Below are 22878 nucleotides of genomic sequence, written 5' to 3'. Positions count from 1 at the left end.
ATTCGCCGCTGTTCGTGTTCCTGGTGTAGGAGGTATACCAGCATGGGGAAGATCTGCAGTTCGTGCTCAGTGGCGTTGTGGTTGTTCCTTGAGTGTCCAGAGGTGAGTCGTTTCCCTTCTGTGTACTGTTTCTGCTGTGCTTTTGATGGCATTGGTACCGTCCCAGAAAAGCTGGCGGATTGGCTTGTTGTAATGCTGTGGGCGGTACATTGTGTTCCGCCTGGCTGTTGGCGGTTACTGCCACGGTGCTTGTTGAAAGTTCTCCAAAAATTATTACTCCAACAGGAGGATTTCTACATACAGCAGAAAGTTCAATTCTTAAACATCAGGAAATTTAAATATATGTGCCCCAAACAGGGAAATTGCCTGGCGTCTTCGCCCTGTTATTACAAGCCAGACCTGGCGGCACCAGCACTCTTTTCAGGAAAGTTGCCAAGCAGATAAAGCGCTCCGCTTCTGCAAGTCGCAGTGTACGTACATGTTGCCGGGGGCAGCCGCCAGGCAGCTGGAGCGCGGACCACACTAAATGGAATGGAGATGGTGGGAGAAGGGAGGAACGGCACAACACGTGCGCAAGACCGTGACAGTGAACGGACCAGAGAGCAGCCCCTAAGTGAGAGGCGGAAGCCTGGAAGAGAAAAAACTTTCAAGTAACAAAGAGGTGATCGCTCAGGTGAAACGCTGAGCGCATGCATAATGATACCAAACATATGTGAAAGCATTAGGATCATAACATCAAACAGTGGAACACTTATCTTGACTGCAGAGCAGCAAAGAAAGAGGCAGTCAAGCTGGTGTTTCACTATTTTGTTGATTATGCCTCATGGTTATTGGTGGATAATTCAGATTTTCCTAGCTTTAGTAAAGGAAAGTCTAGATTTTATTAAAGAAGCGGAGGCGAGTATTATGCTTCCTTTTCTTGCTTTATTTTAACAGCAGCCAAGACAAAGAACAAAACTACATATCCCAAGACACATAGCGAATGATGAAAATGATGAGATCATAAAGAATAACCAATGGAAAACGTTCAACCACAATAATTATCTTAACTGCGAACAACAAGTCCTCTTTTCTTGCAGGAGCAGATCAAAGTGGCCGGAATAAAGGAATAATGATCAAAATAATAGAAAAAGCCATTAATAACGTGAAAAGGTCCTTGGCAAAGTCCAGGGAAGAAGGCGGAGATGACTTCAGGTGGACATCAGAACATCCGGAAAGCATAGTCCACTGATCGTGGGAGCCACTGAAAGATAGATCTTTCTGAAGAAAGGTCTTTGACACCAAAGCAGCGTGTTCAAGATGAAGCGGTTGATGCAGAGGAAACCGGCACTGGAAAAGAAAGGGTGGGTTAATAAAAAGTGGTGGAATAATACTCGCCTCCGCTTCTTTAATAAAATCTAGACTTTCCTTTACTAAAGCTAGGAAAATCTGAATTTTATTACAAGAACGGAGGCTCCTATTATGCTTGTTTAAAGCAGATTAACAACAGAATCAGCTACCGAAGAAATAGGTTTGCAATAAAACGTCTTAAATGTGGAAACATTAGACCAATCTGCCGACCTAAGAATGTCCTCCAAGCGAGCTCCAGCCAAAAGAGCTTTAGAAGCCATAGCACCTCTGGTAGAATGAGCTCCAAAAGAAGCAGTGTCAATACCCGCAAGGGCCATGACCCACCTAACCCAGCGAGCGAGGGTAGGAGAGGAAACAGGTTTGTGAGGTTTAGAAAAGGATATTAACAACTGGGAAAAAGAGGACATTCTTAAATTAGCAGTTCTAGCAATGTAAGCTTTTAAACATTTAGCAACACAGAGCTTAGGATGTGAAGGGAAATAAGGATAATGAATGACAGAAATGTTAGTCTTAGTTCTTCTATGAATTCTAAAAGACACATTAGAAGGAGAAAACTGGACAGAAGAGACATCCAAAGCTCTAACATCAGAAACACGTTTCAAAGAAATTAAACATAACAACATAGTTAACTTTGCAGACAGATACTTCAAAGAAAGCGAATCATTATCAAGCCAAGAATTAAATAAATCCAAAACTAAATTCACATCCCATAAATATGTGTACTTAGACGTCGGAGGATTAGAAAATCTTACTCCCTTTAAAAGCCGGCACACCAAAGGATGTTCTCCAACAGGTTGGCCATCTATTCGGATATGTTCGGCAGAAATGGCAGATCTATAAGTATTCACCGTTCTGTATGCTTTCCCTTGGGAGGCTAGAGAGGCTAAAAAATTAACGATTAAAGTGACATCGGCTGAAAGGGGATCAGAATTCATGTCCAAACACCAGCCACACCAGGCCAACCAGGCCGACCTGTAAACCTTAGATGTTCCTGGGGCCCAAGACTGGCGGATATATTGGGCAGCTTCTTGCGAAATTCCGGGGGTTCTCCAGGCTGACCCGAAATTTTCCATGCCACAAGTGTTAGAGTTTGGTTGAGAACCATATCGTGAGGGTGACCCTCTGGATCGAGGAGAAGCTCTGGAAACGAAGGAATCAGAACCGGGCAATCTATTGACAATTCGAGAACTGAAGGGAACCAAGGCTGTGTCTGCCAAAAGGGGGTCACTAATACCAGGGAGACTCGTTGACGACGAACCTGGGCGAGGACTCTGGCTATCATCGCAAAAGGAGGAAAAGCATAATTTAAATCGGGAGACCAGTCCTGGAGAAAAGCGTCCGTAGCGAGAGCTTGAGGATCCGGTCTCCAGCTGTAAAACTTTGGGAGGTGAGAGTTTAACCGTGAAGCGAAGAGATCTATTGACATGATACCGAACTTTGAAGAAAGATTGTTGAACACTGAAGGATGAAGCTGCCAATCGCTGGAGTCTTTCAGATAGCGTGAACACCAATCTGCTATTGTGTTCATTTTCCCTGGTAGATATTGAGCCGTGACCGACAACTTCCGAGGGAGGCAAAACTCCCAAAAGCTTTTGGCTAGATCCGCAAGGGGCTTGGATTTCGTTCCTCCCAGATGATTGATATACCTTACTGCGGAAATGTTGTCCATCTTTAAGAGAATAGAGCAACTTACCTTGTCCTTTGCGAACGTCTTCAGAGCAAAGGAGCCTGCAAGCATCTCTAAACAATTTATGTGCAAGGCAGACTCCCTCTCTGACCATACGCCTCCAGTCGAGACTTTGCCACATCTTGCGCCCCAACCTGTCCGTCTTGCATCGGATTCTAATACTAGATCTGGGGCCGAGGAGAAGATAGCTCTTCCGTTCCAGGTTTCCAAATGATCGATCCACCAGCGTATCTCCGCACGAGAGTCTTGATCCAATAGGATTATATCCGAATATTGAAGACCTTTCCGGAGATGGCGAATCTTTAACCTTTGAAGAGCCCTGTAATGTAACGGACCTGGGAATATAGCCTGAATGGATGAGGCCAAAAGACCGACAATTCTCGCCAGAGACCGAAGAGAAATATGGGAGAGTCTGAGGGTCTGTTGTAATTCGCGTTTTATTCGCGTCACCTTCTGAAGCGGTAGAGAAAGAGATGTAGTTTGAGAATCGATGAGAAAACCTAGGAACTCTACCTGAGTGGAGGGAACCAGAGAAGATTTCTCCAAGTTTACCAGAAAACCAAGGGACTGTAACAGGTGAAGGGAAATATGTAAGTGTTGTAACAGGATATCTTTGTTCTGAGCCATTATAAGAAAATCGTCTAGATAGATGATTAATCTTATGCCGTGGGCCCTTAAAAAGGCTACCACCGGTTTCATTACCTTTGTGAAGCACCAATGAGCCGAAGCGAGTCCGAATGGGAGAGCTTTGAACTGGAAAATCGAACCTTCCCATTGAAACTGAAGGAATTTTCTGTAAAAGGGATGAATCGTGTAAGGAAATGCCTCCTTGGCATGGTTGCCCCCTGACTTTTTGCCTTGGCTGATGCTATGTTTACAATTGAAAGTGTGCTGAGGCCTGCTAACCAGGCCCCAGCACCAGTGTTCTTTCCCTAACCTGTACTTTTGTATCCACAATTGGCAGACCCTGGCATCCAGATAAGTCCCTTGTAACTGGTACTTCTAGTACCAAGGGCCCTGATGCCAAGGAAGGTCTCTAAGGGCTGCAGCATGTCTTATGCCACCCTGGAGACCCCTCACTCAGCACAGACACACTGCTTGCCAGCTTGTGTGTGCTAGTGAGGACAAAACGAGTAAGTCGACATGGCACTCCCCTCAGGGTGCCATGCCAGCCTCTCACTGCCTATGCAGTATAGGTAAGACACCCCTCTAGCAGGCCTTACAGCCCTAAGGCAGGGTGCACTATACCATAGGTGAGGGTACCAGTGCATGAGCATGGTACCCCTACAGTGTCTAAACAAAACCTTAGACATTGTAAGTGCAGGGTAGCCATAAGAGTATATGGTCTGGGAGTCTGTCAAACACGAACTCCACAGCACCATAATGGCTACACTGAAAACTGGGAAGTTTGGTATCAAACTTCTCAGCACAATAAATGCACACTGATGCCAGTGTACATTTTATTGTAAAATACACCACAGAGGGCACCTTAGAGGTGCCCCCTGAAACTTAACCGACTATCTGTGTAGGCTGACTAGTTTTAGCAGCCTGCCACAAACCGAGACATGTTGCTGGCCCCATGGGGAGAGTGCCTTTGTCACTCTGAGGCCAGTAACAAAGCCTGCACTGGGTGGAGATGCTAACACCTCTCCCAGGCAGGAATTGTCACACCTGGCGGTGAGCCTCAAAGGCTCACCTCCTTTGTGCCAACCCAGCAGGACACTCCAGCTAGTGGAGTTGCCCGCCCCCTCCGGCCAGGCCCCACTTTTGGCGGCAAGGCCGGAGAAAATAATGAGAATAACAAGGAGGAGTCACTGGCCAGTCAGGACAGCCCCTAAGGTGTCCTGAGCTGAGGTAACTCTAACTTTTAGAAATCCTCCATCTTGCAGATGGAGGATTCCCCCAATAGGATTAGGGATGTGACCCCCTCCCCTTGGGAGGAGGCACAAAGAGGGTGTACCCACCCTCAGGGCTAGTGGCCATTGGCTACTAACCCCCCAGACCTAAACACGCCCTTAAATTTAGTATTTAAGGGCTACCCTGAACCCTAGAAAATTAGATTCCTGCAACTACAAGAAGAAGGATTGCCTAGCTGAAAACCCCTGCAGCGGAAGACCAGAAGACGACAACTGCCTTGGCTCCAGAAACTCACCGGCCTGTCTCCTGCCTTCCAAAGATCCTGCTCCAGCGACGCCTTCCAAAGGGACCAGCGACCTCGACATCCTCTGAGGACTGCCCCTGCTTCGAAAAGACAAGAAACTCCCGAGGACAGCGGACCTGCTCCAAGAAAAGCTGCAACTTTGTTTCCAGCAGCTTTAAAGAACCCTGCAAGCTCCCCGCAAGAAGCGTGAGACTTGCAACACTGCACCCGGCGACCCCGACTCGGCTGGTGGAGATCCGACACCTCAGGAGGGACCCCAGGACTACTCTGATACTGTGAGTACCAAAACCTGTCCCCCCTGAGCCCCCACAGCGCCGCCTGCAGAGGGAATCCCGAGGCTTCCCCTGACCGCGACTCTTTGAACCTAAAGTCCCGACGCCTGGGAGAGATCCTGCACCCGCAGCCCCCCGGACCTGAAGGACCGGACTTTCACTGGAGAAGTGACCCCCAGGAGTCCCTCTCCCTTGCCCAAGTGGAGGTTTCCCCGAGGAACCCCCCCCTTGCCTGCCTGCAGCGCTGAAGAGATCCCGAGATCTCTCATAGACTAACATTGCGAACCCGACGCCTGTTTCGACACTGCACCCGGCCGCCCCCGCGCTGCTGAGGGTGAAATTTCTGTGTGGACTTGTGTCCCCCCCGGTGCCCTACAAAACCCCCCTGGTCTGCCCTCCGAAGACGCGGGTACTTACCTGCAAGCAGACCGGAACCGGGGCACCCCCTTCTCTCCATTCTAGCCTATGTGTTTTGGGCACCACTTTGAACTCTGCACCTGACCGGCCCTGAGCTGCTGGTGTGGTGACTTTGGGGTTGCTCTGAACCCCCAACGGTGGGCTACCTTGGACCAAGAACTAAGCCCTGTAAGTGTCTTACTTACCTGGTTAACCTAACAAATACTTACCTCCCCTAGGAACTGTGAAAATTGCACTAAGTGTCTACTTTTAAAACAGCTATTTGTGAATAACTTGAAAAGTATACATGCAATTTTGATGATTTGAAGTTCCTAAAGTACTTACCTGCAATACCTTTCGAATGAGATATTACATGTAGAATTTGAACCTGTGGTTCTTAAAATAAACTAAGAAAAGATATTTTTCTATAACAAAACCTATTGGCTGGATTTGTCTCTGAGTGTGTGTACCTCATTTATTGTCTATGTGTATGTACAACAAATGCTTAACACTACTCCTTGGATAAGCCTACTGCTCGACCACACTACCACAAAATAGAGCATTAGTATTATCTATTTTTACCACTATTTTACCTCTAAGGGGAACCCTTGGACTCTGTGCATGCTATTCCTTACTTTGAAATAGCACATACAGAGCCAACTTCCTACATTGGTGGATCAGCGGTGGGGTACAAGACTTTGCATTTGCTGGACTACTCAGCCAATACCTGATCACACGACAAATTCCAAAATTGTCATTAGAAATTGATTTTTGCAATTTGAAAAGTTTTCTAAATTCTTAAAAGACCTGCTAGGGCCTTGTGTTAGATCCTGTTTAGCATTTCTTTTAGAGTTTAAAAGTTTGTTAAAAGTTTGAATTAGATTCTAGAATCAGTTTTAGTTTCTTAAAAAGTATTCCAACTTTTAGAAGCATAATGTCTAGCACAGATGTGAATGTGGTGGAACTCGACACCACACCTTACCTCCATCTACAGATGAGAGAGCTAAGGTCACTCTGTAAACTAAAGAAAATAACAATGGGCCCCAAACCTACCAAAATACAGCTCCAGGAGCTTTTGGCAGAGTTTGAAAAGGCCAACCCCTCTGAGGGTGGCAACTCAGAGGAAGAGGATAGTGACTTGGAGGACAATTCCCCCCTACCAGTCCTATCTAGGGAGAACAGGGTCCCTCAAACCCTGACTCCTAAAATAATAGTCAGAGATGCTGGTTCCCTCACAGGAGAGACCAACACCTCTGAAATCACTGAGGATAGCCCCAGTGAAGAGGACATCCAGTTAGCCAGGATGGCCAAAAGATTGGCTTTGGAAAGACAGATCCTAGCCATAGAGAGGGAAAGACAAGAGATGGGCCTAGGACCCATCAATGGTGGCAGCAACATAAATAGGGTCAGAGATTCTCCTGACATGTTGAAAATCCCCAAAGGGATTGTAACTAAATATGAAGATGGTGATGACATCACCAAATGGTTCACAGCTTTTGAGAGGGCTTGTGTAACCAGAAAAGTGAACAGATCTCACTGGGGTGCTCTCCTTTGGGAAATGTTCACAGGAAAGTGTAGGGATAGACTCCTCACACTCTCTGGACAAGATGCAGAATCTTATGACCTCATGAAGGGTACCCTGATTGAGGGCTTTGGATTCTCCACTGAGGAGTACAGGATTAGGTTCAGGGGGGCTCAAAAATCCTCGAGCCAGACCTGGGTTGACTTTGTTGACTACTCAGTGAAAACACTAGATGGTTGGATTCAAGGCAGTGGTGTAAGTAATTATGATGGGCTGTACAATTTATTTGTGAAAGAACACCTGTTAAGTAATTGTTTCAATGATAAACTGCATCAGCATCTGGTAGACCTAGGACCAATTTCTCCCCAAGAATTGGGAAAGAAGGCGGACCATTGGGTCAAGACAAGGGTGTCCAAGACTTCAACAGGGGGTGACCAAAAGAAAGGGGTCACAAAGACTCCCCAGCAGAAGGGTGATGAGACAACCAAAACTAAAAATAGTAAAGAGCCTTCTACAGGCCCCCAAAAACCTGCACAGGAGGGTGGGCCCAGAGCCTCTTCACAAAACAATGGGTACAAGGGTAAAAACTTTGATCCCAAAAAGGCCTGGTGTCATAGCTGTAAACAGCATGGACACCAAACTGGAGACAAGGCCTGTCCCAAGAAAGGTTCCACTCCAAACTCCCATCCAGGTAACACTGGTATGGCTAGTCTCCAAGTGGGATCAACAGTGTGCCCAGAGCAAATCAGGATTCACACTGAAGCTACTCTAGTTTCTGAGGGTGGGGTGGATTTAGCCACACTAGCTGTCTGGCCGCCTAACATGCAAAAATACAGACAACAACTCTTAATTAATGGGACTAGAATAGAGGGCCTGAGGGATACAGGTGCCAGTGTCACCATGGTGACAGAGAAACTGGTTTCCCCTGGCCAATACCTGACTGGAAAAACTTACACAGTCACCAACGCTGACAATCAGAGAAAAGTACATCCCATGGCAATGGTTACTTTAGAATGGGGAGGGGTCAATGGCCTGAAACAGGTGGTGGTCTCCTCAAATATCCCAGTGGACTGTCTGCTTGGAAATGACCTGGAGTCCTCAGCATGGGCTGAGGTAGAGCTAAAAACCCATGCAGCAATGCTGGGTATCCCTGAACTGGTGTGTGTGAAAACAAGAGCACAATGCAAGGCACAGGGTGAAAAAGTAGAGCTGGAGTCTGGAAAAATGGCCCAGCCTACCAAGAGAACAGGAAAGTCAGTTGGGAAACCAACTGCAACACAGCAAAAGAAAGGGAACCTCTCTTCTCAGGAAGAAGTTCTGCCCTCTGAGGGAACTGAGCCTTTGGAGCTTGAACCTTATCAGGTTGAGCTCTTAGGCCCCGGGGGACCCTCAAGGGAAGAGCTGTGTAAGGGACAAGAAACCTGTCCCTCTCTTGAAGGCCTTAGGCAGCAAGCTGCTGAAGAGTCCAAAGGCAAGAAAAATGGAACACATAGGGTCTATTGGGAAGATGGGCTCCTGTACACTGAGGCCAGAGACCCCAAACCTGGTGCCACTAGGAGAGTGGTAGTGCCTCAACTGTTCAGAGAGTTCATCCTAACATTGGCCCATGACATTCCCCTTGCTGGACATTTGGGACAAACCAAGACGTGGGAGAGGTTAGTCAACCACTTCTACTGGCCCAATATGTCCAACATGGTTAAGGAGTTTTGCCTCTCCTGCCCCACCTGTCAAGCCAGTGGTAAGACAGGTGGGCATCCAAAGGCCCCCCTCATTCCACTTCCAGTGGTGGGGGTGCCCTTTGAAAGAGTGGGTGTGGACATAGTTGGTCCACTGGAACCTCCCACAGCCTCAGGAAATATGTATATCCTGGTAGTAGTGGATCATGCTACCAGGTATCCTGAAGCTATTCCCCTTAGGTCGACTACTGCCCCTGCAGTAGCCAAGGCCCTCATTGGTATCTTTACCAGAGTGGGTTTCCCTAAGGAGGTGGTGTCTGACAGAGGTACCAACTTCATGTCAGCATACCTAAAGCACATGTGGAATGAGTGTGGAGTGACTTATAAATTCACTACACCATACCATCCACAAACTAATGGCTTGGTTGAGAGATTCAACAAGACATTAAAAGGCATGATCATGGGGCTCCCAGAAAAGCTCAAAAGGAGATGGGATGTCCTCTTGCCATGTCTGCTTTTCGCTTACAGAGAGGTGCCACAGAAGGGAGTAGGATTCTCACCCTTTGAACTTCTGTTTGGTCATCCTGTAAGGGGACCACTTGCCCTTGTTAAAGAAGGCTGGGAGAGACCTCTCCACGAGCCTAAACAGGACATAGTGGACTATGTACTTGGCCTTCGCTCTAGAATGGCAGAGTACATGGAAAAGGCAACCAAAAACCTTGAGGCCAGCCAACAGCTCCAGAAGTTTTGGTATGACCAAAAGGCTGCACTGGTTGAGTTCCAACCAGGGCAGAAAGTCTGGGTTCTGGAGCCTGTGGCTCCCAGGGCACTCCAGGACAAATGGAGTGGCCCTTACCCAGTACTAGAAAGGAAGAGTCAGGTCACCTACTTGGTGGACCTGGGCACAAGCAGGAGCCCCAAGAGGGTGATCCATGTAAACCGCCTTAAGCTCTTCCACGACAGGGCTGATGTCAATCTGTTGATGGTAACAGATGAGGATCAGGAGGCAGAGAGTGAACCTCTCCCTGATCTTCTGTCATCAGACCCAAAAGATGGTACAGTAGATGGAGTGATCTACTCAGACACCCTCTCTGGCCAACAGCAAGCTGATTGTAGGAGAGTCCTACAACAGTTTCCTGAGCTTTTCTCCCTAACCCCTGGTCAGACACCCCTGTGTACCCATGATGTGGACACAGGAGACAGCATGCCTGTCAAAAACAAAATCTTCAGACAGTCTGACCATGTTAAGGAAAGCATCAAGGTGGAAGTCCACAAGATGCTGGAATTGGGAGTAATTGAGCGCTCTGACAGCCCCTGGGCCAGCCCAGTGGTCTTAGTCCCCAAACCTCACACCAAAGATGGAAAGAAAGAGATGAGGTTTTGTGTGGACTACAGAGGGCTCAATTCTGTCACCAAGACAGATGCCCATCCAATTCCAAGAGCTGATGAGCTCATTGATAAATTAGGTGCTGCCAAATTTCTAAGTACCTTTGACTTGACAGCAGGGTACTGGCAAATAAAAATGGCACCTGGAGCAAAAGAAAAGACAGCATTCTCCACACCTGATGGGCATTATCAGTTTACTGTTATGCCCTTTGGTTTAAAGAATGCCCCTGCCACCTTCCAAAGGTTGGTGAATCAAGTCCTTGCTGGCTTGGAGTCCTTTAGCACAGCTTATCTTGATGATATTGCTGTCTTTAGCTCCACCTGGCAGGATCACCTGGTCCACCTGAGGAAGGTTTTGAAGGCTCTGCAATCTGCAGGCCTCTCTATCAAGGCATCCAAATGCCAGATAGGGCAGGGAACTGTGGTTTACTTGGGCCACCTTGTAGGTGGAGGCCAAGTTCAGCCACTCCAACCCAAGATCCAGACCATTCTGGACTGGGTAGCTCCAAAAACCCAGACTCAAGTCAGGGCATTCCTTGGCTTGACTGGGTACTACAGGAGGTTTGTGAAGGGATATGGATCCATTGTGACAGCCCTCACTGAGCTCACCTCCAAGAAAATGCCCAAGAAAGTGAACTGGACTGTGGACTGCCAACAGGCCTTTGACACCCTGAAACAAGCAATGTGCTCAGCACCAGTTCTCAAAGCTCCAGATTATTCTAAGCAGTTCATTGTGCAGACTGATGCCTCTGAACATGGGATAGGGGCAGTTTTGTCCCAAACAAATGATGATGGCCTTGACCAGCCTGTTGCTTTCATTAGCAGGAGGTTACTCCCCAGGGAGCAGCGTTGGAGTGCCATTGAGAGGGAGGCCTTTGCTGTGGTTTGGTCCCTGAAGAAGCTGAGACCATACCTCTTTGGGACTCACTTCCTAGTTCAAACTGACCACAGACCTCTCAAATGGCTGATGCAAATGAAAGGTGAAAATCCTAAACTGTTGAGGTGGTCCATCTCCCTACAGGGAATGGACTTTATAGTGGAACACAGACCTGGGACTGCCCATGCCAATGCAGATGGCCTTTCCAGGTTCTTCCACTTAGAAAATGAAGACTCTCTTGGGAAAGGTTAGTCTCATCCTCTTTCGTTTGGGGGGGGGTTGTGTAAGGAAATGCCTCCTTGGCATGGTTGCCCCCTGACTTTTTGCCTTGGCTGATGCTATGTTTACAATTGAAAGTGTGCTGAGGCCTGCTAACCAGGCCCCAGCACCAGTGTTCTTTCCCTAACCTGTACTTTTGTATCCACAATTGGCAGACCCTGGCATCCAGATAAGTCCCTTGTAACTGGTACTTCTAGTACCAAGGGCCCTGATGCCAAGGAAGGTCTCTAAGGGCTGCAGCATGTCTTATGCCACCCTGGAGACCCCTCACTCAGCACAGACACACTGCTTGCCAGCTTGTGTGTGCTAGTGAGGACAAAACGAGTAAGTCGACATGGCACTCCCCTCAGGGTGCCATGCCAGCCTCTCACTGCCTATGCAGTATAGGTAAGACACCCCTCTAGCAGGCCTTACAGCCCTAAGGCAGGGTGCACTATACCATAGGTGAGGGTACCAGTGCATGAGCATGGTACCCCTACAGTGTCTAAACAAAACCTTAGACATTGTAAGTGCAGGGTAGCCATAAGAGTATATGGTCTGGGAGTCTGTCAAACACGAACTCCACAGCACCATAATGGCTACACTGAAAACTGGGAAGTTTGGTATCAAACTTCTCAGCACAATAAATGCACACTGATGCCAGTGTACATTTTATTGTAAAATACACCACAGAGGGCACCTTAGAGGTGCCCCCTGAAACTTAACCGACTATCTGTGTAGGCTGACTAGTTTTAGCAGCCTGCCACAAACCGAGACATGTTGCTGGCCCCATGGGGAGAGTGCCTTTGTCACTCTGAGGCCAGTAACAAAGCCTGCACTGGGTGGAGATGCTAACACCTCTCCCAGGCAGGAATTGTCACACCTGGCGGTGAGCCTCAAAGGCTCACCTCCTTTGTGCCAACCCAGCAGGACACTCCAGCTAGTGGAGTTGCCCGCCCCCTCCGGCCAGGCCCCACTTTTGGCGGCAAGGCCGGAGAAAATAATGAGAATAACAAGGAGGAGTCACTGGCCAGTCAGGACAGCCCCTAAGGTGTCCTGAGCTGAGGTAACTCTAACTTTTAGAAATCCTCCATCTTGCAGATGGAGGATTCCCCCAATAGGATTAGGGATGTGACCCCCTCCCCTTGGGAGGAGGCACAAAGAGGGTGTACCCACCCTCAGGGCTAGTGGCCATTGGCTACTAACCCCCCAGACCTAAACACGCCCTTAAATTTAGTATTTAAGGGCTACCCTGAACCCTAGAAAATTAGATTCCTGCAACTACAAGAAGAAGGATTGCCTAGCTGAAAACCCCTGCAGCGGAAGACCAGAAGACGACAACTGCCTTGGCTCCAGAAACTCACCGGCCTGTCTCCTGCCTTCCAAAGATCCTGCTCCAGCGACGCCTTCCAAAGGGACCAGCGACCTCGACATCCTCTGAGGACTGCCCCTGCTTCGAAAAGACAAGAAACTCCCGAGGACAGCGGACCTGCTCCAAGAAAAGCTGCAACTTTGTTTCCAGCAGCTTTAAAGAACCCTGCAAGCTCCCCGCAAGAAGCGTGAGACTTGCAACACTGCACCCGGCGACCCCGACTCGGCTGGTGGAGATCCGACACCTCAGGAGGGACCCCAGGACTACTCTGATACTGTGAGTACCAAAACCTGTCCCCCCTGAGCCCCCACAGCGCCGCCTGCAGAGGGAATCCCGAGGCTTCCCCTGACCGCGACTCTTTGAACCTAAAGTCCCGACGCCTGGGAGAGATCCTGCACCCGCAGCCCCCCGGACCTGAAGGACCGGACTTTCACTGGAGAAGTGACCCCCAGGAGTCCCTCTCCCTTGCCCAAGTGGAGGTTTCCCCGAGGAACCCCCCCCTTGCCTGCCTGCAGCGCTGAAGAGATCCCGAGATCTCTCATAGACTAACATTGCGAACCCGACGCCTGTTTCGACACTGCACCCGGCCGCCCCCGCGCTGCTGAGGGTGAAATTTCTGTGTGGACTTGTGTCCCCCCCGGTGCCCTACAAAACCCCCCTGGTCTGCCCTCCGAAGACGCGGGTACTTACCTGCAAGCAGACCGGAACCGGGGCACCCCCTTCTCTCCATTCTAGCCTATGTGTTTTGGGCACCACTTTGAACTCTGCACCTGACCGGCCCTGAGCTGCTGGTGTGGTGACTTTGGGGTTGCTCTGAACCCCCAACGGTGGGCTACCTTGGACCAAGAACTAAGCCCTGTAAGTGTCTTACTTACCTGGTTAACCTAACAAATACTTACCTCCCCTAGGAACTGTGAAAATTGCACTAAGTGTCTACTTTTAAAACAGCTATTTGTGAATAACTTGAAAAGTATACATGCAATTTTGATGATTTGAAGTTCCTAAAGTACTTACCTGCAATACCTTTCGAATGAGATATTACATGTAGAATTTGAACCTGTGGTTCTTAAAATAAACTAAGAAAAGATATTTTTCTATAACAAAACCTATTGGCTGGATTTGTCTCTGAGTGTGTGTACCTCATTTATTGTCTATGTGTATGTACAACAAATGCTTAACACTACTCCTTGGATAAGCCTACTGCTCGACCACACTACCACAAAATAGAGCATTAGTATTATCTATTTTTACCACTATTTTACCTCTAAGGGGAACCCTTGGACTCTGTGCATGCTATTCCTTACTTTGAAATAGCACATACAGAGCCAACTTCCTACAAATCGGGATTGCAAAATAAGCGTCCTGAAGATCCAGGCGGACAAACCAGTCGCCCTTTAACATAATGTCTCTGAGATGGAGGATGATAGACTCCATTTTGAAATGATTGTAAACAACGTAATTGTTGAACAGTCTCAGGTTTATAACTGGTCGAAACTTTTTGTTTTTCTTCTGAACCAAAAATATGGTACTGAGAAAACCTGAGGGATGAAAATATGTCTGTTCTATCACATTTTTTTAAATCAAAGTTAAAATTTCCAAATTCATCAGACGGGATTGTTCTTGAGAAAATCTTAGAGGAGGAGGTGGGGAATCTTGAGAGGGAATCTGATAGAGATCTATGCAATAGCCCTGAATGGTTTGAAGAACCCAAGGATACGCGGTAATTTGATACCAATTTGAAAGAAAATGGGTTAACCGACCTCCCACCGGAAGATGGCCAAAATTTAAAACTCTTACCTGAGACTTGTCCCCCTCTCTGACGATAACCTCTGGACCTGAAACCTCTCCCTCTTTGAGGGTAGAATTGAGGTTTGAACTCGGGGAGTAGAAAGAGGAGCCTCTGAAGTTGCCACCACAGTAGGTGAAGCGGCCGGTAAAGCAGCTCCTTCCTTTACCGGCCCTGCCAAAAACCCTAGAGTTGAAAATCTTCTTCATGGAGGATTGAGCTTTATCCAGTGTTGTAAACGTAGAAACATATCTACTAAGTTCCTTAATGAATGAGTCTCCAAAAAGAAGTCCGTTAGCCTGCAGTCCTTCCTCTCTGGACGCCAGACTGCCCAATTTAGGTTCAATTTTGAGAAGCAGACTCTTTCGCCTCTCCTGGGACATGGCAGTGTTCGCATTCCCTAATAAACAAATTGCCCGTTTGTAGTGCTTTCCTCTTATCTAGTTTCTAAGCACTAACATAAACCACTAGAAATGCACTTCTGAGTTCAAAGAAGACTTTTATTGTTGTTAATTCTTCCCCAACCACAATTTTTATGTATGACGAATTAGTAGCTTTCAAGCCCGCGTTAATCAAACAAAATATATCAGTTTGCAATATACACAGCCGGTTATATTTATAAGATATTGAATGCAAAGCAAAACAAATACTTCACCGTGTGGGAAACTATTTACAGCTTCATCTTTCTAAGGTCTGCAAGCTGATGACCCCTTGTCAGCCGCGAGAAAGAGATTCATCTACCCACACGGGATTGCTGGCAGCTGGCGCCAAGCTCCAGCACGAGGTCCGGCAGATTCGAATCTGAATCTCTGCAGCCTGTGACATTCGTTACAAAGGTGTGCCCCCTCCTCTCAGACCCGGAAAACTGAGCAAGCCTTTTGGAGACTGGCCAGGTCTCCAAGACTACTCCTGTTCCCAAGCTCAAGCGGAGAGAAAAACACCCATGTACTCTCTCTTATCAGGTCTAGTCTACTGTGAGAAAAACATCTTGTGCAAAAACACAGCTTGGAAAAATACAGCTTGGATTCTCAACTGCAATGTCTAACTCCACGTTAAAGGCAATGGGCAGCTAACCTAAATATCAAATGCAATGTCTAGTGTCATGTCAAAGCCAATAAGCATCTAAGCTGAATACAAAATGCAATGTCTTATATCATGTCAAAGCCCATAGGCAGCTAAGCTGAATATAAAATGCAATGTATAATATCATGTCAAAGCCAATAGGCAGAATATCTAATAGCATGTCAAAGTCAATAGGCAGCTAAACTGAATGCATCATGTCAAAGCCAATAGGAATGCAATGTCAAAGCCAATAGGCGGCTAGACTGGATACAGCATGTCAAAGCCAATAGGCAGAATACAGAAGGTAATGACTAATGCAATGTCAAAGCCCATAGGCGGCTAAACTGAATACAGAAAGTAATGGCTAATGCCATGTCAAAGCCAATAGGTGGCTAAACTGAACAAAACATACCATGTGCTACTGGTGAACATTGAGCAACTAATATGCGCAATGGTGAAACACAAAGTCATTGGTCAAAACAAACTTTATCAAATGGCAGTACATTCCGCCCTTTGACCAATGAATTTTTGTTTCACATATCTCTTGTTTCAAACAAAAACAAAAAACAAAAAACATCAGCACAAAAAAAAAAACATTATCAGCAAGTCAGATTTGAATGATCAAAGCAATCCCTGTAAAGCAATAGAAGTGAATTAACACATTGATTTCATAACCTTTCACATCAGCTACATCTACACAGAAAAGACTGGGCAATTTTTATACTCTGAGTGAGTCTCTAATTCAACAGTGTTAGCAATTTGATGTGGCATGAGTTCTGCTCATGTAAAGGTGCACGGTCCACCTGAAAGGTTTTCTGGAAGGTAAGCAAAAGTCAGAGTTCCATACGAGAAGGGAAAAAAAAAAAACACAGCTTAGTTCCAGTGGAAGAATGCAATCAAACAAGTTGAACTTGAACTGAAGGCGCAGTTTGCGCAAAATGGATCCATGGTGCTGGCACTTTACTCAGCCAGGTTCAGGTTGGGGGTTCGGACCCTTCCCCGACCCCACACGCACACACCGGAAGGGGGACCACACAGCACACTCAGGGACAGTGGCGAAACGTGGTAGGATCTGCAAAAGAAACAAGTATGACTTTTCTTGCAAATAACATTTTTCATTTAAACTGCACCCTTCCTCTTTCTTTCCCTGTATTATAATCAGCAGGACGTTTTTGGGGCCCTTTGTTATATTCTCTGCAGGTTCTGGAGGGTCACTTAGGGCTTCAGCCCACACATCAGCACTGAGGTTTTTATCTGCTGCGCCACAGCTTCCCTTTTCTTGCACTGTCAGAAGGGCTGGGGCAGACTCATTCTTTACCAAACCTCCATTCACTGCATTTTTGCCAATTTGGGCCATTCTGTCTCCAATTTGTATGAATGAATCAGATTCTTTTCTAGGTATCAGCATAATTTCGATTTTTCCTTGGTAATTTGCAGCAATCACTCTCCCTAAAACCTGATCAATTTGCCATTTCTGTTCTGGTAACTTTCCTCTCCCCAACTGCTCTGTGACTGCTTGCATGACAGATTGCTTTTGTGCGTGCTGCACAGTTTTTATCAAATCTAGGGGAATGTGCATCTCTCTCATCTCTGCCCACCTGTAAGTGGCTTTTTCTCTCAGCTGTTCACATTTCTGGGGCACCCACTTAGCCATCCCCACTAAGGCAGAATTCTGGGTGAACACTTCTCTCTCTGAATTTTTCTCATTAACATCTGCAAGGTAATTGAACCAGTTAGGTGCTAAAACATTAGCAATGAACCAAAAATCAGCGTAAAAATGACACATCTCACGTAGCTCTTGCTTTAAAATCTGACACACATTATACAACGCTGTTCCTTCTACTGTGCCAGAAAGCAACATTTCAGTCAATGAATCATTAGTAAAACAAACCTGCTTTTAATCTTCAGTAGACACGAATTCAAATGGTGCACACAACTTCATTGATAACTCTTTTACCTGTGGTACTCTAGCCCTGTCTTGCAAGTACCAGATCCATTGTATGATTCTAGCTAGGGGCACTATTTTCTTTCCTTGTTCTTGAGTTACATGTACATAAGTATTTCCTTCTTGCACTGCGCAGAAACCTAAAGTCTGCATTATTTCATTTGCCAAATCACAAGCGCGCAGCTGCATATAATTTTTCACAGTGACCATATACAAAAGTGTTAGGATTTCACTCAAATGAGGGATATTCTTTTTCCAAAAATCAAACAAGCTAATGAAAGTCGGCTCTTGCTCTAAAATCCTTCGTTTTACTTGTGCATTTTGCAACGGTAACTCGTAAATCACATTCTGGTCTCTCTCGTCCATGTTATCAGTTAAGGAATGCATTTTGGCTGCCAAAAACCCTGGCTCACACGAAAACTCAGTGCAGCTCGGAGCTGTCTTAACCCCCTCAATACTGGAATGGGACAAGAAAGATTCTTCTACAACAGCATTTTTATAACTTTCAGTCTGGCTAATTTGCTCACGTAAATTCCTATTTTCATGTTCCAACTGCCTACATTTCTCCTGCATTTCTCTGTAAGCAGATAAAGGTATCCAGACCTTTCTGTCATCATTACTTCCAAAAGACACTTTTTCTACATATGTACAACAGAAATTATTTCTCAAAACACTATCAGGCATTTTAGCTACACATGCATTTTCAGACATGGTCTGTCGTGCTTCTGTAATTCCCCAAACAGAAAACAATTCACAGTTTTTCTTAGCACCATCGGGCAGTTTAACAACGCATGCATTCTCAGACATGGTCTGCCGTGCTACTGTGATTCTCCAAACACAAAAAAAAACAATTTCTGTAATTCTCCAAACAACAAAAACAATTACACTTTTAAAGTGTGCACTTAGAAATCTACCAACTCGTCAACACCCTCTTAATCACCTCTTAATGACCGACCCCACTCCTGGTACCAATTGTAGTGCTTTCCTCTTATCTAGTTTCTAAGCACTAACATAAACCACTAGAAATGCACTTCTGAGTTCAAAGAAGACTTTTATTGTTGTTAATTCTTCCCCAACCACAATTTTTATGTATGACGAATTAGTAGCTTTCTAGCCCGCGTTAATCAAACAAAATATATCAGTTTGCAATATACACAGCCGGTTATATTTATAAGATATTGAATGCAAAGCAAAACAAATACTTCACCGTGTGGGAAACTATTTACAGCTTCATCTTTCTAAGGTCTGCAAGCTGATGACCCCTTGTCAGCCGCGAGAAAGAGATTCATCTACCCACACGGGATTGCTGGCAGCTGGCGCCAAGCTCCAGCACGAGGTCCGGCAGATTCGAATCTGAATCTCTGCAGCCTGTGACATTCGTTACAAAGGTGTGCCCCCTCCTCTCAGACCCGGAAAACTGAGCAAGCCTTTTGGAGACTGGCCAGGTCTCCAAGACTACTCCTGTTCCCGAGCTCAAGCGGAGAGAAAAACACCCATGTACTCTCTCTTATCAGGTCTAGTCTACTGTGAGAAAAACATCTTGTGCAAAAACACAGCTTGGAAAAATACAGCTTGGATTCTCAACTGCAATGTCTAACTCCACGTTAAAGGCAATGGGCAGCTAACCTAAATATCAAATGCAATGTCTAGTGTCATGTCAAAGCCAATAAGCATCTAAGCTGAATACAAAATGCAATGTCTTATATCATGTCAAAGCCCATAGGCAGCTAAGCTGAATATAAAATGCAATGTATAATATCATGTCAAAGCCAATAGGCAGAATATCTAATAGCATGTCAAAGTCAATAGGCAGCTAAACTGAATGCATCATGTCAAAGCCAATAGGAATGCAATGTCAAAGCCAATAGGCGGCTAGACTGGATACAGCATGTCAAAGCCAATAGGCAGAATACAGAAGGTAATGACTAATGCAATGTCAAAGCCCATAGGCGGCTAAACTGAATACAGAAAGTAATGGCTAATGCCATGTCAAAGCCAATAGGTGGCTAAACTGAACAAAACATACCATGTGCTACTGGTGAACATTGAGCAACTAATATGCGCAATGGTGAAACACAAAGTCATTGGTCAAAACAAACTTTATCAAATGGCAGTACACCGTTGGGCCCAGTTGGACAAAGCATCAGGATCAATCTGTGTACCTTCCAGCCTGGCATCTTCGGCTAAATCGAGAATTCTGGTTAAAGGACCAACCAAATCCAAAAGTTTGTCCTGACATACGGACCACGCACGATCAACCCCTTTTTTCGGATCTTTACCAAATTTTGAGAAGCATAATAACATATTAGGGTCTATTGCAGGAGTGGAAGCTATGCTGTGTGACAGGGAGGGACGTGGACATTCTGATCGCAATTTATTTCTTGTGGCTTTATCTAAAGAATGTCTTAAGTGACATAAAACATAATCCGCCACATGATCAGAAGGAAACCATTCGGTAGAATTTGGGTGGTGTATTAAAGTGGGGTCAAACATTGGTTCCCCCAGAGCATCGAGAACCGTATAATCATAAACACGAGATGAACTCGAATCAAAAGGAGAAATTTTTTGCCTTTTCTCCAAAGGCCCTTGCCAGAGATCGTCAGGATCCTGAGTATCATCAAATTCCGCACCATTATAATCCATATCATCATCAGTATCCCTCAACTGCGTTATTTCAAGAGGAGAGGGATCCGTTTCCACCGTATTAAACTCCTTATGGGGGGAAGGACCAGCAGCCTGGGGAGAGTCATCAACACTTGACTTCGCCTGAGCTTTTGAAAAGGTGCGTTTTTTGCCCCTGATAGATTCAGAAACACCAGATTTTTGATCGGAATATTTTTTAAAAGATGATTCCAATTTTTTGGACATTTGTAACATAGAAGTAGAAACAACCTGTTGAACCGTGCTCTGAATGAAAGAATTCAAATCAGCACGTAAATTGTCCAAATCCACCTTATTTGTGCTATCCTCTCCTTTTTTTAGCCATTATTAACTAAGAAGATAAATATCTAATTAATAAGTGAAAATGAAAAAGAAAAATGAAAATGCCAGGCTGAAAATACACAAACCGAAAGAAATGCCAAACAAACCAACCGGAGTGGAGTGAGGAAAGGGTTAAGGCATTAACTGTGGGCGTGGAGAGAAACAAAGAGGCGTGTCCGGCTCTAAATCCACAAGCCGGAGAAGACGGGAAGGAAACTCCTTGAATTGAGCAGACGCAACGAGGCAGAGAAAGCCGGCGTGCCGAGCAGCTCCGAGGTAAGCGCTGAAGAGAAAGAACGCTTACCTCAGGAGCGCGAGGCGGGAGAGCCGAACGTTCTTCAGAACGTTCGGCTCAGCCGCGATAGCGCGACGCGAGCGCTAGGCTAAAACGATATGAAAACGTAGAAAAAACGCCGAATATAATTAAAGCACAAAACATTAACGAAAAATATTTGAAATAAAGAAATAATGAATACAAATAATACAATACAGTAAAATCTTACAACACACGACATATACAAGAGAGGTGAGGTAAAGGACTTATCTTGACTGCGAGCAGCAAGAAAAGAGGACTTGTTGTTCGCAGTTAAGATAATTATTGTGGTTGAACGTTTTCCATTGGTTATTCTTTATGATCTCATCATTTTCATCATTCGCTATGTGTCTTGGGATATGTAGTTTTGTTCTTTGTCTTGGCTGCTGTTAAAATAAAGCAAGAAAAGGAAGCATAATAGGAGCCTCCGTTCTTGTAATAAAATTATGAGGTGCGTGGTTCAAAGCCTCATGGGAAATGTGGTTTATATGTTTACTGTTTTTTTATTAGCTATTTTGGAGTAGTAAAGATAGGGAAGGCATAATAAGAGCCTCTGGTCCTGACATAGAATCTACAAATAAGCCATTTCTCACGGCACGGGAAGGACCAGAAGAGAACATTAGTGAATGGTGAAGAACAAATGGTAATACGGTTTATTTATGATCGCGAATGTTCAGAAAGAATGGTGATGGTTGCTCTACTCTCGATGCAATGGAGTAATACAGTTCTACGTGTGGGAAGAAATGTCACTCAAAAAAACGTACTACGTGGACTACCAAAGTTATGGCCCATAAAATATACCATGGCGGACTTGCCTTGCTCACACAGTTGATTGACCTAGTTTTAAATATGTATGTAACATTACAACATAAACAGTGTACGGACTGCAGCTCAAAGACTGCACAACAACCACAATTAAAGTGAATCTGCTTGACTTACTATAATGTCCATAGAACATCACAGCTGTCAGTGCTTGAACAGATCACCCACTTCACATCTCCGCCTGTTCAAAGATGGCCGCCGCAGCAGACTCTTCATTTGTAGTTTTTCTACTATGTTAATGAAGAAAGCAGCATACGGCATGTAATGCGCGAAGGGAAACCAAAGACGAAAACTACGAGGCCCAGGATCCTTCTTCGAGAGACTGACTGTGTAGGGAAGGACGGAAATCTGAACGTGGGTGAGCGTAGAGTGTTTGCTTCTTTCTAAAGAGGTGTGTTTTCTGGTGGTGGCAGTTGCTTTGCTGGTAACTGAGATATGTATGTTTGGCTATTGTTTTTTGATGACGCACATTTTGTAGACGTATTTGTGACGAGAAAAAGACTGATTTATTGCACGTTTAGGTACTGCCTTCTGACCGGGCATGATTCTTTCGTCTGCAAATAATGACGACCATTCTTAGTTTTCGTAATCTACTCCGAATGTTTTTTTACAGACAGGCGTAACTTCAGAGAAGGTGTATGGGATGTTACACCCCCTAACAAATGTATCTTTTGGTAAACGGTTGGGTACATGGGCTTTTAGGCGGGTATGGTGAGGTGTCTGTCGGATTTCACCAGGAATTTTACACACAAACAAAAACTCACATACTCTCTCTCCCTCACTCTGTTTGGAAATACTTTAAAAAATGCTGGTTATTTCCCAAAATTATGTGTTTTCTCTCACTTGTTGCCCCTGCCAGTCTGCATTCCTCTCCCTTTATGCTGCCTCTAAGCCCCTCTTGTGCTCTATGCTTGTGATATAATGTACTTTAACATTATGTGCCAGCGCGATTGTTGGGAAATCTGAAGCTCATCCGCCCCAGTCTTACTGACCAAGCTACGCCCCTGCTGG

General features: G+C 45.7%; 1 protein-coding gene and 1 long non-coding RNA gene across 8 annotated transcripts in view; one reads left to right on the top strand and one right to left on the bottom strand.

Annotated features, from left to right (window-relative positions):
* Window positions 1–904: 904 nt before the first annotated feature.
* Window positions 905–22065, bottom strand: LOC138294173 (uncharacterized). The gene is made up of 2 exons (XR_011203240.1): window positions 21985–22065; window positions 905–1329 (listed from the first exon to the last, which is right to left on the bottom strand). It is a non-coding gene; the product is annotated as an uncharacterized lncRNA (long non-coding RNA).
* A 42-nt stretch (window positions 22066–22107) lies between these two features.
* The window catches only part of SWT1 (SWT1 RNA endoribonuclease homolog), a 793385-nt gene continuing 792614 nt past the window's right edge, over window positions 22108–22878 (top strand). For 2 of the 7 annotated variants that reach the window (XM_069232008.1, XM_069232014.1), the window contains exon 1: window positions 22108–22225. The gene's annotated coding sequence lies outside the window, so the exon portion shown is untranslated. Of the gene's footprint in view, window positions 22305–22878 lie in introns of all 7 variants that reach the window. The other 5 variants (XM_069232009.1, XM_069232010.1, XM_069232012.1 and 2 more) reach the window with 5 other exon arrangements.

The sequence above is a fragment of the Pleurodeles waltl genome, chromosome 4_2, assembly GCF_031143425.1.
Source record: "Pleurodeles waltl isolate 20211129_DDA chromosome 4_2, aPleWal1.hap1.20221129, whole genome shotgun sequence".
Classification (NCBI taxonomy): Eukaryota; Metazoa; Chordata; class Amphibia; order Caudata; family Salamandridae; genus Pleurodeles; species Pleurodeles waltl.
This window is presented reverse-complemented; position numbering and strand designations above follow the sequence as displayed.